Source organism: Canis lupus, chromosome 11, assembly GCF_011100685.1.
Source record: "Canis lupus familiaris isolate Mischka breed German Shepherd chromosome 11, alternate assembly UU_Cfam_GSD_1.0, whole genome shotgun sequence".
In the NCBI taxonomy this organism is placed as follows: Eukaryota; Metazoa; Chordata; class Mammalia; order Carnivora; family Canidae; genus Canis; species Canis lupus.
Window position 1 is genome coordinate 69,783,752 of NC_049232.1, and position 15,532 is coordinate 69,799,283.

A 15,532-nucleotide genomic window follows, 5' to 3' on the forward strand; every position below is an offset into this window, starting at 1 on the left:
AGCTTTACTCATCCTTTCAAATCATCTCCCGGAAGACTAAAATTTTCCCACCAAAGTTTCCACTTTCTTCACTGGTGTGGAATTTGGTCAGAGAGAGAGATTATTTTCCCCTTAATGGACATCTTAAATCAAGCCTTTTTCTTGAGGTTGCAACTGAGCATATGATTCCCTAGGAAGTTATAAATGAGAGAATTATGATGCTGTTAAGTCAGGTACTCAAGCATCAGGTATTCAGTTGAAATGAATTGATTGCTAAGATCCCTTGAAACTTGTTATCTTTTAGAATTCTAGCCTCTGAGATCAGAGGTAGGTGGTGACTCCCAGCAGCATCTCCCTTTCTTCTCAATCCCACTTTCACTGGTTTAAGGATCACAAAGCTTATTCATTCATTAATCAAATGTTTTTTGAGCTTACACTGTATATGAAGCACTATGTTAAGTGCTAATGATGTAGGTGCGAATAAATCATCATCATCTTATCAGTGCTGCCTTCCAGTGAAGGATTGATTAGATAAGAAGTCAGGACTTTTCAAAAGACTGTAGCAGGTGGGGTGCTGGCACAGGGACAGAGCTGGGGCACAAAGCAAGGCTCCTTCATCCTTCTGGGGTCCAGAGCACAGAGGGCAAGCTGTCTGAGCTGAAGTCTGAAGGACAAGTAAATGCCAGCCCAAGCAAAGTAGATGTGGGCCTCTGGGATGCATTTCAGCCAGCAGTAACAGTCTGTACAGACATAGGAATTAGCAAGAGCATGGCACATACAGGAAATGGTAAAGAACCCATGAAAGTTGGTGTATTAAGTCGTGTGTAGCAAGACCTGAGGTTGGAAAAGCAAACAAAAGGCAAATCTTGACAGCTTTGTAGGTCACGTAAGGAATTTGAACTAGCACAGTTCTTGGAACATTGGTACAACTTTGTTGAAAGACTAAATGGATCAATGAAATTCATTCTGAGGACAACAAAGAATTCTTAATTGATTTTAAATGAACTTCTGATTTGTATTGGGTGATATATGATTGAGGTAAATAAGTGACTCACCCAGTGCCTTGAATGGGGCATTGACACAAGAACAGTCTTCCTCCACATGTTGCAACCACTGTGAATGCGGGGGGATCAGGAAAAGGAGCCAGATAGAAGACGATTGATTCTTGGGAGCAGATTAAATAAGACAGGTCTATGTCAAGCCCCTCAAAATGCAGAAACTATCAAATCAACCAGTATAGATAAGCAAATGAATGGATTTTGCTGTGGTTTAAGCAAGCTTTTGGAGATGATGGGGTTTTAAGCCTGTCTCTGTCCCTTACCACTCTGGGCTTCTCTTCATATGGAAGAGGGAGCCATAATATCCTGGTACAGTGTTGTTGTGAGTCTGTAATGCCTTTATATATAAAATTCCTAGCACAGTACCACATTTCTGCTGAGGTACTTAGAACAGATCATTTGAGATGAGAAGCAATTATAAAATTTGGATATTTTCTAAATACTACTAAGAATAACCATATTTACTGAGTGATTATATCATGTAAGGCACTGTTCTAAGGATTTAAAGTGATAATTGATTTAATCTGTCTAAAGACCCTTTGAGACAGGAATTCTATTATCCTTATTTTATAATGGAGAAAACAGAAGAGCAGAGGGGGAAAGTTTGAGTTCATGTGAGGATTCACTGCCAGAAGAGGCAGAGCTGGAATTTAAACCCAGGCTGTCTGCTCCAGGGCATGAGAATAAAATGTTTAATATATATATATATATATATATATATATATATATATATTTAAAAATAATCAGCTCTATCATAAATAAAAGAGCAAAATGTCACATATGAAGTCTTGGACCTGGCAACCCTGATGTGATGAAGTGTGGGGTCATAAGCTGAAGTCTTAGGAAAGTTGTCTTTTGGAACAATCTTAAATCATCTCATTCAGCCCCCTGATATTCAAATCAGAAATCATCCTATTTTGTGTTGATAGTTAGACAATTACCAATCACAAAACTACACTTTTGCCTGAGTCTCTCTTTGAGTCATCCAGATTTAGCTGGAATAAGTTGTGGCTTTGCATAAACATTTTTTTTTTAAATTATCTAACTAAGAATCACCTTCTATATGCAAAGCAAAACAGGGCTCTATTTAACGTGAAGAGACTTGAAGTGTCTGGGATCTGTCCACATACCTGATTTCCTAATAGAAAAGATGTTTGGGGCCATGGAGTTTGACAAGCAGGAAAGGATATTCAGGTATGAGCTAGTCCTCATCACTGGACTCATTGGACTCTTCGGTTGTATATGAGAGAAACAAATCAAAGTTGTTTTAGATAATTAAGGACATTTATTGATAGTCATATCCAAAAGTTCAGAGGTAGAGCAGGCTTTCTGTAAAGATCACTCCAGTGGCTCAACATTATGACCAAAAGTCTGTTTTCTGTCTTTTCTTCTCCATTCTTTCCATCTTTGGTGTTTTCACCCTAGAATATAAACTGGACATAAGATAGTGGCCAGTTGCTCTAGATCTTCATGCTTATTCATAAACAGGGACAGAGAGAACTTTGTTCCCATTAGCTTTCTTTAAGGAGTCCTTAGCATATGTCTCCTGCATCTCATTGGCTTAAACTGGGTCATATCCCAGTCTCTAAACTAACCATGTGGGCAGGTTAACATAACATAAACATATCAGTCAAGGCCTACCTCTGGAGCTGTGGTTTAAGTCAATTCTACCTAAAATGCATAGCTAAGAATGATGGAGAGTCAGTTCTCCAAAGGAAATCAGTGGAACTGTTATCCTCAATAAAGGAAATGGATGGTAAATTATAAACTAGGGTGTACCAAATCATCTCTTTCTATGAGGACAGAGTCTAAGTTCAAAAGTCCCAGGTATTGTCTTGAAGCAACATTTACATTTAGAATGAATTTTCAGCTATTGGACCTGGTAATCTGGGGTCACTTAGCATGATGGGATCATCTGGCCCCTAACTATCTAGAGGTCATCTTCAGAGCTTACAGAAATATTAAAGTGTGAATGTTCTATTACCCAGACTGAGAGACTGATGCTCTGCCTTATCTAAGTTCCTCAAGCTGGGAAACACAAAGCAGTCATGAGAACAACACTATTCCTTGCTGTCTCTCTGAAGAACATGAAGATAAACAAGAGAGGTTTCAACTAGTCATGACAAGCACCAAACTATTCAAGAGATTACCCAAACAACTTAGCTAATTCCTCTGATTATTTTAAACACTCACAAATGAGGCGGGATAAGAGTATGTCAGAGGCACACACATGCACTTTCGGCATGCATGTGAGTTGTAGTGTGTTTGTGCTATTATTTGTTTACAGGACTTAGTATCCAAGGGACATGTTGTTTTGTCATTTATCAAGACATGGGCTTGAGTTTGACTCCAGTTTAAGTTTTCCATGATCTGCTCACTACATTTCTTCCTTTAGGCAGCTCTTCCACAACGGTAAAAGCATTAAGCGACAGCTTCCATCTGGCCAGTCCTGAGTTACTTTTCATATAATTTATCATTATAAGCTAGCTCCCAACATGTTGAACCCAACTTGACAAGCCAGGGCTTTTTTATGAGACATCAGTCTAACTATCTTAGGATCTTAGAAGGAAGAACTCCATAATTATCTTTTATGGAAAGACTTGGGACACACATTTTGAAACTGCATGCCCAGGACTTTATGTGCAGAAAAATCAAGGTATCATATTATCCAATGTCCCTGGCAAATCCTTTAGACAAAATTTCAGGCTACAAGATGTTTGTTGTTCATCTCAAAGGTCAGATTTGACCACATTTATTAAATTACAAAGTTGCTTGTCTTTTGTCATCAGAAGATGGTATGAATTAAGACTTTCTTGTTCTGGTCACAGCACAGATTAGAGCTAAAAACATCTAAAGAAATTAAAGCGACCAGGAACATTGAACAAAAATAATAAATAAGTACTCACTGCCCTTGGGGACCCCCCACACTATTTGATACAACACAGAAATGAACCATTTGTTAAAAAACAAGACAGACCAAATATCAATCCCTTCCTCAAAATAAATCAAGCTGTCAGTAGGTAGGCCCTCTTGCCAGTGAGTTTACCTACTTTGGTTCCCAGTAAAGTTCAAGTGCCTCAAAAGATATGCAAAGCCTTCTCCAGACCCATATCCTGCTGTTCTTCAGACCTCCATTTTACCACCAAACACAAAGCAACTTGATTTTCTGTTATAAGCTGTACTTCATCACACACCTAAGCTTCCACAAATAAATAATTCAGCGTGGAATGCCCAACACTACTTATTACAAATAATGGCATTACCTTTCTGATGTAGCTTAAGTATCAAAACTTTTGGGAAAAGGTGAATTGTTATATCTCAAAAATATTAACAATAACAACACTTTGAGAACTCTTTTCTGATGAACTCTCATTTTTTAGCTAGCTCTACCACACACAGTCAGGTACCTGCAAGCAGATATCAACACACACACACACACACACACACACACACACACACACACACAATCAGGTTAAGCCACAGTAATTTGCCCCCCTCAAACACTCTATATACCTACCTATCTTCCAGGTTTTTGAATTTACTTATTTATTTTTTATCTAGACTTGTGCTCTCCAATATCGTAGCCATTAATGACAGGTGGCTGTTGAACACTTGAAATAAATGGTCCAAGGTGAGACGTGATGGAAGTGTAAAAATACCACCCTAAGAAAGTCTTGGTATAAAGAATAATGTAAAATGTCATTAATAATTGTAAATGATTGCATGTTGAAATTAAAATATTTTGGATACATTGGGTTCAATTCAAATACAAAAATTCATTTTATCTTTTTTCCTTACCTTTTTAAAATGTGTCTACTTGAAAATTTAATGTTAGGTTTGTGGCTCCTATTATTTCATTTGGACAGCACTGATCTGGACTGTGAGCCTCTTAAAGGAACGGATAGTGTCTTATTCATCTCTGCATATGGAATCAGGCCTGTTATAGGTACTTAAGACTACTTCTCTGAGTAAGGTGAGTGAATGAATATGATTGAGATATGAATAGCACAGATACTGAGAACATGAATACTATTCTCATGCAAGGCCAAGAGTGTCTGTGCAAAGGAGAGACTTGAGCCTTGAAGCTGAGAAGGGTTTAGATGATAAAGAACAGATTGTTGTAGGACTCTCCCAAGTACTTCTCTCTAAATTTAGGTTTCCCACATGAAAATAAAAGGTCAGGACAAAATGACAATGCTTTGATGTGACTCTATTAAGAATCTATGATAAGATGATACCCAACAGCTAATGGTGACCACTCCATTTGGAATATTTATTTTACCCTTGATTTCACATTTCTGATTAGAGTCTGAATTGTGTAGAGGGTCCAGGCATGCCTTTCTAGTTGTTAGAAAGGGTTTTTTATATACATGTGGTTGATTCAGCTGAGGAGTTGAACAAATTAATCTAATGCCACCTCTACTTGAAACATCATGCCCATGGTTATGGTTCATAAAAGCTTTGTAGGCTGTTCTTTGTGTCTTTAATTGGGCTAGAAGTAGGCATATGATGCTAGCCAGCCACTGACTGATGACCCAAAGGTGATGTTTTCTCTTCTTTTCTTTTTTTTTTTAAGCTTTATTTATTTATGAAAGAAAGAGAGAGAGCATGCAGTGGGGAAAGTGAGGGAGAGAGAGTCTCAAGCAGACTCTATACTGAGCACAGAGCTGGAAGCAGGGCTCCACCTCACAACCCTAAGATCATGACCTGAGCTAAAATCAAGAGCAGATGCTTAACTGACTGAGCCACCCAGGTGTCTCCAAAGGTGATGTTTTTAAAATTAATTCATTTAGACAGACTACCCCTAAGATTTGGATTTGAATATACAAAAGAAGATATGATAGCTATTTGTAAGAGAAATCTCTCCAAACAATAAATATATAGATATATATTTATAAATGTATAATATACATTATAAAAATAATGCTAATAATAATAGCATTTCCTGAAGTTTCGTACTTTATTAGGCATCATATGTTATTTACATTATCTCATTCAAACCCCACAAGAATACAGTTTGGACTGCTATTTCACATTTATAGATAATGTAAACAGTTCAGAAAGCGGAAGCAATGTGGCTAAGCAGTAAAGGAAGAATAAGAACCCATGTCTGTTTTCCTTGTTTTTGCCACTATGTGATGCTATCCTTAGTGTCCCAGATGTAAATGTGTCCATGCTGTCCTGCTGCTGATTTGATAAATCGATCCTTTGGGTGGAAATGACCTACACACAAAATCAACTCATTGAAGAAAATGGAAGGTTGGAACCTGAATTTCTGTTGAGTATCACTGCTAGTGATTAGCACTTAGAGTACCAGGGTCCCTGGTTTTTCTCCTGGGACTCTGCCTACCAACAGGTCATTCACATCCTCTCATGAAGCCAAGTCATCAAGGATCACCTCAGGTCTGACACTTGTGTCAGGGGAAAGGAGCCTCTCTGCTCAACCCTTCAGATTGCAGAGCCAGCCCCTTCTTGCTAGATTCCAGGAATTTATGTTCAACCTTTATTTTTCATTTTGGTGGCCCTATACAGGCTGACATTTGTGAACTGACATATAAAAGAAAATAAAAATCTGGTTCTGAACCACATGTCCGAGTCTATAAATGGGACCCTTTCCTGAATGTGTGGAAAATATAACTGCTGTTTTTTTCTTTCTCTCTTGGACTGTGAGTATAAGGGTCTTTCTTTTAGAACGGGCAGGGATGTCTATAAGGAGCTTCCCCCTGGCTCCACCAATTCCACTTCCCCCCCCCCCCCGGATTATAATTTATATCTGAAAACCTTTTCTATGCTCTAGAGATATTTTTAGAAGTATGAGGGTGGCCTCAGGCAAAAATATTAAACTCTGAATTTTTTTAAACTTTCAACTTCTCAATTTCTATCCTTAGCTTCCAAACTGGACCTTGACCCTTTGACCATCCCAGAAAGCCATCCTTATTCCCTGTTTAATTCTGTCAGGAAACACTTGATGGAGGAAATGGCAGCTCTAATATTCGTCATTGGTAAGTTGTGCCCTTCCAGAGGTCACAATTTCTATTCTGACTGAAGCCTTCTGTGCCTTAAATGAGAAGCAGCAATTTCTAGGTTGAGGGAAACAAATGTGTAGACTGTATACTTGGGGAGAGGGGAACGGGGTGGCACTACAGAGCTATTTTATAGGCAGCCTCCTACCTCATCTATGGGCACAGAAAGACAGAGGAGAATCTTATCGTATAATCTTTATGGGAAGGTAGGATTTTAGTATCAAGGAGATCCTACACCAATGTTCCAGGTAATGTGCAATGTCCTTTATGCAATGCCCCTGACAAAGGAGCATCAAGCTTCTATTTGAATACCTCTAGTGGTGGGGACTTACTATTTTAAGAAGCTGGCTGTTATTATCTGGTGCTTCTTATATGAGGCACATTCATAGAGCCCATGGAATGCTGGGAGAATCTCAAATCATTTGGGGAAAAAGCAGTGCTCTGTATTTGCCCTCCAGACAGATGACTTTCCAGGCAGGGTCATCATGCCTGGTGCAAAACTGAATGTTGAAAGAACAACACATGGGGCTCACAAGCATTTTTACTCACTCCTGGTAGGACGAGAGGGGGTTTTGGAGTTTCTGAGGTATGAAACAGGTGGAAATGACCTACACACAAAATTATGTATGAAACAGCAAAGTGTGATGGCTGAGGATACGGACCTCAGGATCCAGAGCACCTGCTCCTTGCTCTACTACTTGCAATCTGCATAATATTGGCCTTCGTTTCAGCATCTATAAAATGAAACTAATCATACTATTTGTTTCCTAGGGGTGCTCAGGAGATTAAATCATTTAATACATGTAAAGAATTGAAAACACTACCTAGTACCACATAGTTGGCACTCAGTAAACTTTTGCTATTATCCTCCTCCTCATCATCATTATTACTCTGGCTCAATGACATGCTGAGGATTCCTAAATTTCAAAGTACAAAATCCCCTCTTATTGGGATGCAGTATTTGGGGGGTCAAATTCCTGCATTTGCAAAGATCTCACTGCATACTAAGTTGTTAGCTATCACAGTGCCATTAGCTCCTCTCCGAAGAAATCCTGTTGTCTCGGCACATCTTATTATTCCCCATATTACAGATGGGAAATCTGAAGCTCAGAGAGGGTAGATGATTTTCCTAAGGCCTCCACTTAAATGTTGCATCTTCAGAGATAGCTGTTTTCATCCACTCAATATAAAGCAGCCATACACTCCCCCTTCTTATTTGCTCTAAGATTATCTTCTGCATATTATTTACTATCATCTAGCATTTTCCTTATATTTCTATGGATGATCTTGTTGATTTTCCCTCACCTCCGAGCTGGAATATGAGTTCTCTATGTATAGTAGCTCTTTCTATCTCTGTAAAAGAATCAATCCCCAGTGCCTAGTTTATTGCAGGCCTTTGGTAAACATGTGTTGAAGGACTATGTGAAAGACACCAGGAGGCATAACAGAATCAAACAGTATTTCTGTAAGAACCACTGAAGGAGCTGGCTTTGCATTCTAGTGCTGTCTCCAATTTCCTGACCTTGGGTAATTGACTTCCCGTCTCTAGTTAGTGCAATGGGAATAATATCTCTACTTCCTTATAACTCTGGTGAGGAAAAATAAAATGAAGTTTATAAACCACTCAGCATAGTGCCTGCACATCATGAGGACTCCATAAATGCCAGTTCTTACTCATCTGAGGAGACAGGATTTGTGGGATTTGGGTCAGAATCCTTCCTGCCATGGGCTTTGCATGTGTAGGATGAATAACAACTTTGATGGGCACAAGGAAGTTCAGTAAACCAAAAACCATCATCTTTCTGTTTTCTTTGGCTACTTCAAATTCAACAGTTATCTTTTAATGGAGAACTGAACCAAATGTTCTCATTATTTTCCTTCCAGACCATAGCTCCTTCTCAAACCAAGTGTCTCAATTCCACCTCATATGTGACCATTTATTTCTTCCCACCAGTGCAAGGAATGTGTAAAAAGGAATCCCAGTGCATGACACTTAGTGGGATTGCAGGGAGGGCTTAGAGTTTGCCTAATGTGACTCCTTCCTATGTTGGGGAAACTGAGGCCAAGAGAGGGGAAGGGATTTACCTCGCATGATGCAGTGGCCAAGTCAGGACTTGAACCCAGGTCTGTGTGACACACTTTCTGCCACATTTTGCTGCTGATACTTCTAGAGAAAAAGCAGAGCCCAGTTATGTCTCCACCTCACCCGCCTTCCATTCCCCATGACCACTTCCACATGAAGAACAATGGCAGGTACGGGAATAAATTGTTACTTTCCCATCTTAAATTGTCATCTGGGGACTCTCATTTCTAACACGTTTATATAAAAGATGAGGCTACTCTCTGCTCTAATTGGTCGTTTTTCCACTGAGAGAGTTGCATGAGCTTACCCTGAAGCAGGCAGTCTCACTGATCTATGTATGTTTTAATCCATCAGAACCAACACAGAAAGAAAACTGTTACTTACTTTTTGTTTTGACCTCCCCATTTAGCCATGGCTCTTTGAGAGAGGACTTCATTTGCTAAACAACCCGCTCAGGGGCATCAATAACTTTTTCGATTCTTTTTAAGAGGACTTCACATGACACTCAAGTTTTGATTCCCCAATAAAACAACACAGCTGTTCCCTTGCTACTCGTCTCTCAGCAGGAGCTGCAAAATCATATTTAATCAACTCTGCTTTAAAAGCCATCCAGTTTCCTTTAGGGCTCTGGCGTGTTTCCTCAGGCCAGGATGGCCCCTGCTGACATGTCAGCAGCAGCAGCCCAGCCCAGGCAGAAAGAGCTGTGATTTCTTGAGCACTGACTCTTGCACCAGGCCCTCTACCGGGCACTTCACATTCAAGATTTCATTTAGTCCACCTTGCTATCCCATGAGGTAGGGATTATTCTCAGATTTAAAGACAAGGGAAGTGAGGCTTACGAATGTAAAACCATTTGTCCAAAGTCAAAGTAAGAAGTGAGAGAACTGGGGTTCAGCCAGGTACTCTCTAATTCCAAAACTGGAGCATTTTTGACTTTTCAGTCTGGCTTTCTACATAAAGAAGTACCACAGAATTACAGAAGGATGAGTGTGAGCCAATTTGATCAGCCTATCAAAGCTGTCAACAGAGAGTCCCCTGCCAAATGCTATAGATCCTAAATTCCCTTAGGCTCACAGCTTTGTCAGGCCACAAATGAATTTTCTGTAGAATGGGAATGGTAACCATATATGGTTCACTCTCCAAAGAGAGGTAGAGGGATACAGAGATGAAATGGATATGAATCTTGCCCTCAAAGGGCTCAAAGTCTATGAATGGATGTATAATAGCAATGCAAGTCATTCTGATGAGAAGTAGAAAGTGGTAAGTATTATGAGTGTGCCAAAATATTCCATAAGTTGAGAAAGAAAGCCTGTTGCAGGCAAGGCATCGTATTAGGGTTTATGGATGAGTATAATGGTTAAGATAACTAGCTGCTGTGACATATAGCCCCCTACATAAGAGTAGCTTAACATCATAAGAATGTTTTTCTCGCTTTCTGTTGGAGTTAAGTAGTGTTTCCCTCTATGTGGTGACTCAGGATACAGGCTTCTTGCATAATATGGCTCACTTTGGGGGTCCTATATTTCTAGCCACATGAGCAGGGAAGACAGAGTGAGTGGAAGACAGAGTGGAAGGTTGAAAGGCCAGGCCTGAAAAAGACTTACCTCCTTTCACTCACATCCCGGTGGACAGACTCAATAACATGGCTCCAAAAACTGCACTGGAGGATGGGAACTGTATCCTTCCTGTATACCCAGGATAGACATTTTATTCAGTACATAGCATTGTTTCTGTCAGGGATATTGACATAAATATTACAGAATTGTTAATTGAACAAGTTGGGGGACAAACAGGATGGAGATAATGTAGGGGATGTTCAAGGAACATTTTGATTAAAAAAACATTTGGTTTGTAATGATAGTTGTTATCAGATATGTAAAGGCCTTGAGTGACAAGCATTTCCCAAAACGTGTTTTCCTCATTATTAGTGAGTATGATGTTAAGAATGGTTTGAGTGGGCAAACAGATTTTGGAAAAGCTGGCTTATCAAATTGTTATTATTTTAATTCCTGTAGGAGTTCTCGAGATTTTTGGTGATAGGTATGGTTATGTCAATTATAGTAAAACTTTTTGATTGCAAAATCTCTTTTTCACAGCATATCTTTTAAGATTACTGTTTTGCAAAACATGTTTTGTATAAGGAATCTTAGGCAATGAAGAGCCATGAAGCAGGAGATAACAATGATTAGAACTGTTTTTAAACATATAAGTCAGAGATGTGTTTCAACTTGATCTGCTGGTAATGGTTGGCAACTGTGCTCTTGGGAGAGGAATCAGGAGGCCTTGTTTGAACTTACTTGGGAAAACTCAGTGATTGATTAGTAATATCTGCCATGCATTTAAACATGTGATGGCTTATTTTATATGTCAACCTAGATAGGCTGTGGTGTCCAGCTACTTAGATAATAGTCTAGATGTTGATGTTAGTTGAAGATATTCTGTAGATATGATGGACATTTATAATTAGTGTTATTTATTTATTTATTTATTTATTTATTTATTTATTTATTTTTACAATCAGTGTCTTTAGGTAAAGATTACCTTTGATCATATGTCTCACCCAATCATATATATACACACACACACATATATACATATATATGTATATATATACACACACACATATATACATCTATATATCTATATCTATATCTCCTTGCCTTAGGTGAAGGTAGCAAGTTGGGTAAAAAGAGAACCTGGTTACTTGTAAGTGGTGTCTACACCGAAATAGGGAAGGAATTCAGTAAGAGAAAGATCTGAGTGATCTGAGTTCTGCTTTGGCATTTTATGCTTTAGATATCAGCAGAGCAACCAACCCTTAGAAGCATATCCATTCAGACATAAAGAGAAACCTGCATTATTTCCAGAGTGTAAAGATATTTTGGTGATAAGGGCATGACTTCTTTGCAATCTCTGACAGATACACCTGTTTGTCCATAACAGTTTTCTGAGGCTAAAATCTGGGGAAAATTCCTCCACTGACATGGGGAAAAAAGGGTCACTTTGTTCTGAAAGGCAGTAGGCAGCACTGGGGCTAAATGTCCAAAACACACCTGAGTGGGGTGTGAATTAAAAGAGAAGGAAGAAGACTGAACATAGAGAAAGGAGGACAGAAATGTCACTGGGGGAAAGCTGAATGGAGCTGAGTCACTGGTCATGACCAAGGCATGATGAGGACCTCCAGGGTGATGGATGAAGGTTTCATTGCTAGGAGAGTGGAGAGATTTATTAATGCACGTGTGCATGGTGAGCCACTTCTCATGTGGTTATGAGAGCCACAGGAAGCTCTTCACTATCATAGTTCAACAATTGTATACTGATTTCCCACAATGCTGAAGGCACTCACTAGGCACTCAGGTCATACAGGGGAAAGACATGAGTCCAGCTTTGTTTTGAATCAGTGTTCTCACAGCACACTGAACTTAAATTAACTCTATCTCACCACTCATGGTGTAATGAGGTAGCTTTGTTCTTACATTCATTCAACAAGGATTTATTGAGTTCAGCAATGAGCTATGTATTATTCTTGGCATGAGAAATATACTAGTGAACAACAACAACAAAAAAACAAAACTCCTTGACCTCACGGAGCTACATTTTTGTATGGGTGACAGAAAATTTCATGATAAATGAGTCTCCTATATGACTAGATGAGTCATGATACATTAAAAAAGAAAAGAAAAGGAAAAAAACACAACGGTATCATTCAGGAGAAGCCAGGTTATGATGCAGCAACAAACAACTGTGAGATCTCAATGACCTACAGGCCAAATATCCATTATGGGCCAAGGGTGACCTCTATTTTCACATCCTTACTGTCTTCCTCCTCTAGGACCCAGGTTGATGGAGCAGCCAATATCTGTAATATTGCTGGTAGCCTTGGCATAAGGGAGGGGGTAGAAAGAGATTCCTTCTGGGTCTCACACTGGCAGTGCAGTACTCAGCCTGGAAGTGACACATGTCACTTCCAACATCAATCACTGGACTGAACTGATTACTTGGATTGACCCAAAATATGGAATCAGAAAGCACAGTCCTATGATTTGTCCAGATGGAGGGGAAACTTATACATTTGGCAAATGACAATAGAGCAATTGGGTCACAGTAAAAACACTGGTATTTCTCATGAATAAAATGAGAAGCAATTGGAAATCATGAACAGGAAAGTACATGTAAGATAAAATAGGTCTCTGTTGAGATCTTGACTCTGTGATTTACAAGGTATGTTTTGAGATACCATGAACTGGGATAAGAGAACCTACCTTACTGCGCTGGAATGGAGATTAAATGAGGTATATGTATAATGTCTGGAATAGAATAAATTTCTGTGAAAAGATGGTGATATATTGAATTTACTACATATCAATTTGTTTCTTTAAACAAAGACTAATTTCTTCAAAAGCAAAAACCATGTCTTACTCATCAATGAATTTCCAAGGCCAACACTGAGGTTTGACCCACTTTATCCTCCTACCATGTATGCTTAATTCTTCAAAGGATGGCTGTAAGTAGAGGTAAGAAGCAGAGGGTGTTAGTGTTTATGTTCTTTCTCCTAATAACTCACATTTTCTTTAAAAAGGGGGGGGGGAGCTCTTTCCTTGAATATGAAAGGTCAGGATAGCAATGCATAAGTCATGATGATCAAGCTGTGGCATTCCAGTGGTAAAATCTGGCCGAGGCATGTTCTCTGTGGCCTCATGGCTTGGGGGACTATCTGGAACAGGGTTAGCTGTCACCTTCTATTTATGAAATAAGATATGTCCTGCCCATAGCTGACACATCTGACAGCCCCACAGACTCTTTGTTCAAAGAGAAAGGTAGGCTAGCAGCAGTAGCAATACCTAGAGATAGAATTACAAGAAACCTGAAAAATCTTGTTCTCTGTGTGTCACCTCTATGAATAGAGGCTCCAGGGTCCAGGATGAAGCTAATGCACAATGGGGAAATCAGGAATTGTTTTCTTAAACTCTACTGTATGTGTCATCTCTCACAGTGTCTTTTCCACTGTCCTCCAATGTCAATCTGACAGTAATGCTAACTCTGATTCATCCAATAGGTTCTTTCCCTACCCTGATCCTTGTTTCTTTTTTTCTTTTTTCTCCAGAGACACTCATCTTTCATATTATTAAACACATTCAGCTAGTAGCTGTGAATTTAGAGAGATAAGCATATCATCAAGTAAGCTATGATAATCATACTGCTTGGTTTGCTTAGGATTATCATGACTTTTCCTTATTCATAGGGATAATTATTAATAGTATCTTCTTCTGTTTTCAAATTTTTCTCAGTCCACTTGGCTGCCAATCCCAACTAGAGCTTGATCTTCCCATCAAGTTTAGGTGTTACATTCTTCCCCTTTGGGAAAGGCAAAGCAGAAGGGATAAAACACCCAGACCCAAGCCTCTGATGACCTCAAACCCTGACTTTGTCAACTAATTTATGAGAATTACCCCTTAATTTTAAGTTCTTAACAATAATAATAATATATGACTTAGTCAGATTGTTGTGAAATTTAATCCCATAATGGGTGAAACTGTTTAATGTAGTTTATTGATAGTAATTTAGAGCATCTATTAATATTATTGTTAAAATAAAAACTTACTTTTCATATTACTACAAATATGAGCACCTGATCTAGTAGAGAGTGTGTATTGGTAGATTTGAACTGTTGAAGCAATCACAAGCAAGCCCTTCACCCTGGCTCTGAAATATATATATACAGCATAAATCAGCCCTGAGAATACTTTATTTTAATTGGGACAGGAGGGGTCTTGGATATGAGAAAAAAAAGAAAAAGAAGGGATCTGAACACAGCCCATGCATTAGAATGAGTGATAAGATATTCCCCCAACCTGAGATCTGCATTTACGTGATAAATGAATGCATGTGCTACTGTCCCATTGCAAAACAGGCAAGATATGAAAATAATGCAAGATATCTTGGAGAGGTTAATGCCATTTGTGTGTGTGTGTGTGTGTGTGTGTGTGTGTTAGTAGGAGTTTATTGTGCACATAAGAACAGATCGCTGAGAGTGGTCGCAGAAGTAGAGCAGCTACCACTGCAAGTGAAAAGAAACTCAATCAAATCCAATTGTTCACAATGACAAGTCAAGGTGAAACAAACTGAGTGCAATCTGTTACTATCTTCAAAATAGTTGGGTAGCTGAGCCAAGTCCCTGATGCAGGTGTGGTGGGCCATGCTCCACATGTCCTGCACAGTAGTGCAGCCGTGTGGTAGCTGCTCAGATCCTAACCCACAAGCTGGGTTAGGATCTGAGATTCAAATGGATACACTTGACTCATGAGCACTCCAGTCCAAAGCACAGCGTTTGTTTCAAACCTTGGTCCTGCCTCTTTCTGATGTTTTTCCCTTATAAGTTACAGCCCAGC

At 39.1% G+C, this 15,532-nt stretch overlaps 2 long non-coding RNA genes across 2 annotated transcripts in view; one reads left to right on the forward strand and one right to left on the reverse strand.

The window, feature by feature from the left end:
• Positions 1–2,331: 2,331 nt before the first annotated feature.
• On the reverse strand, positions 2,332–10,828 carry LOC119873985. The gene is made up of 3 exons (XR_005367221.1): positions 10,748–10,828; positions 9,146–9,227; positions 2,332–2,458 (listed from the first exon to the last, which is right to left on the reverse strand). It is a non-coding gene; the product is annotated as an uncharacterized LOC119873985 (long non-coding RNA).
• LOC111097890 overlaps positions 6,924–15,532 on the forward strand; it is an 82,360-nt gene continuing 73,751 nt past the window's right edge. Inside the window, exon 1 of the long non-coding RNA XR_005367220.1 lies at positions 6,924–7,039. This is a non-coding gene — a long non-coding RNA (uncharacterized LOC111097890). The remainder of the gene's footprint in view (positions 7,040–15,532) is intronic.